Source organism: Capsicum annuum, chromosome 8 (assembly GCF_002878395.1).
Source record: "Capsicum annuum cultivar UCD-10X-F1 chromosome 8, UCD10Xv1.1, whole genome shotgun sequence".
NCBI lineage: Eukaryota > Viridiplantae > Streptophyta > Magnoliopsida > Solanales > Solanaceae > Capsicum > Capsicum annuum.
In genome coordinates this window covers 168,117,512-168,120,346 of record NC_061118.1, presented here as the reverse complement: position 1 = coordinate 168,120,346, position 2,835 = coordinate 168,117,512, and positions in this window count along the sequence as shown.

Below are 2,835 nucleotides of genomic sequence, written 5' to 3'. Positions count from 1 at the left end.
CAGAGATATCAAAACAAAACATAATATTTTTATAAAATATTATGTTTTGTTTTGATATCTCTGCGTACCAGTACTTTTGTATTGACCCCCTTCCCTCCCAGGTTCGGAGGCACAATCTAGAGGTCCAGAAAATCAGTAGATTTCCTCAGACAGATTCGCAGAGTCACTTGGTGAGCCTTCTATATTTTGGAAGGCCTGATATCTGGCAGTTTCATTTATCATTTATTAGTTTTGGGTCTACTAGGGGCCTTGTCCCAGTTTTCAGATAGATATTTATTTCAGTCATGTAGTAGAGATTTTGCAGACGTTATAGAGATGTTGTGTTGAGATTGTGGGACATTATTCCCCATTATTGCTTTCGTATGATTCCTGACCATGTTTCCGTAATAGTGTTTATCTTCCGCATTTTTTTATCATATGAATTATGTGCATGACTACCAAACAGTTAGGGGTGTTTCGGGCCTTTATGGTTCGGGATACTCGTCACGGCCAGGGCCCCGATTCGGGTCGTGAAAAACTTGGTATCAAAGCACGGTTCATGATCCTAGGGTGTCTGCGAAATTGCGTCGGGTAGAGTCTTGTTTATGGGTGTGTAGCGCGCCACACTTATAAGCAAGAGGCTACTAGGCGTTTAGGAATGTCTCTCTTTCTTCATGTTCTAGTTCGTGCAATAGATTCAGAATGTTCCTCTTTCATACTCAAATTTGTGCTATGGTGTCGCCCATACGAAAGTAACAGTCATCCCAATTCTTTCCTTACTCGGACATTCTCAGACATGTCTCATCATTGGGCCGATTCAAGTACAAAAGTTTAGAGTCTAAATGGTATGGTTCGTTCTGATCGAATCATATAAGATTTTTGCAGGGACTTAAGAAGAGTCCGTTAGTGGTTCAGAGTGTGTTGGTTCTAGTGTGAAACTTGATTTTTATGAAATCGTGCTTTTTAGCCTGCAGTATTAAGTGTATTCAGTTCTTTTCAGAACTTATGCTGCCAGTGTTACGCTTCAGAGGTAATAATGTGTAGCAGAATGTTGGAACTGTATTTCTACCCAAATAGTAGTATAAGTTAAAGTTTCAGTGTCATGACCTGTTGGTAGCTAGTAGCGTGTGTGGATTGTATGATAATCTGTGGGGGAAATATTTGACTCAGATTTTTATCTATACAAAGTAAGATGTGTATTCTCAGATTATGGAATATTGTGTGACAAGTTTCTATCTCTTGAAAATATTTTATCATTGTGTTGATGAAACTAAAAAGTCTAGTGAAGCCGTGTGAGGCCTATTTCGATTCACTAGCAATTTGTCGTTCAACGTGTTGTTCTTATGTTGGTTAAATATATGTATAGCTGAATATTTTTGCATGAGATAGAGTTGGTAATGAAGTGATTCGTCCTTGTATGTTATTAGTAGAAGGTAGAGAAGGAGTTGTTGGTCAGGGTAATTTGTTGGTTGCTTGAATGTGAAAATGGCTATATTAGCGAGTAAGTTATGATTATAGACTCATGGTTGTTTGAGGAATTTGAAGGTACTGTAGATGTACACTTGGGTAAGTAATTGTGATGTGAGAAAACAGTATAAGTAGATACGATTGTACGGGGTTATAATATAAGGATAAGGTTGACCATGTCTATTATGAGGCTTTAACCCCCTTGACCCTCTTTTCATTGGTAGTTGTAAACTAGTGCTACTTGTGAGAAGGTATGTAGTAGATTTTTGAGATATTTGGGTAGAATGTACCAATTTGATGGATTAATATATTTATATTATGTTGCATTCTTCATTGGTGGTAAATGATTGATACTAAACTATAGGCTTGAATTTAAATGGTGTGGTGGTAAATAGTGGCAAGAGTTTGATGATGCATGTTTTGTGGGATTAAATTAGTAGGCTTGAGGTACTGAAATAGTACGTGCTCATAGATTATGATAAGAAAAACCGTTAGGTCATGATCGATTATTGTGGTTATGAAGTTCTAGTGCACTAGTGTTTCATGATGTTTATTTATAGTTTCCAAGTGAAAATTTTGTGTAAGGTTGGTTTGTAAATCATGCAATAGCACTAGATATTAAGTTTGAATAGTTGATGTCCATGAAGGTGGATGTGATGATTTCTTGGTTAATGATACTAGTTATATGGTAATGAAAGTGATCTAATAGGCTTGAACAGTGTATGAAAAGACTTAAGTTTAAGTTGATTCGTAATGAAGTACAATGTTGTAGGTATGGTGGGTAAATATGCCCAAGGCATTATGGAGTTGTGGTATTTCTCTAAGACTATTACATGTTGCGTGTGACTAGTGGTACCGTTGAGTTGCTAGTTGGAAAAAGACTAGTTAGATGGTATATGGTGTTCTAGATAGCCAAGTTAAGGAGCCTTGATGGATAGTATTGAGCCTTTTGATGTGATCTTGATTCTCATAGTAGAGGGATATAAATTTGGAGTCGCAATATTGGTAGGCTGTGTCAAAAGTGATATGGTTCATCAAAGGCTTGGTGATATCCATGTTAAGAGTTAGAATCTAAGTTTGAGTTTTGAAGGTTGAACCAATAGAAATAAGTGTGCAAGCATTATACTATGACTATTGGTGGCTATGAAAAGACAGAGTGTATCCCAGAAGGTAGTCATTCGGGTTAAGTTCTATGATATGCATGCATTGTAATTTTTTTCAGACCCTAGAGTGCAGTAAGTGTAGTTCAGTTAGAATCTGGTAAAGGATCTCCCAAACTCTAGATGATAACGTGAAGCTGAGGGGAAGATGATAGAATGAATGACCAAGTAAGGCTCACAGATTCTAGTAGTGATGCACTATGATTTAGAACATCAGAATGTGAGGGTG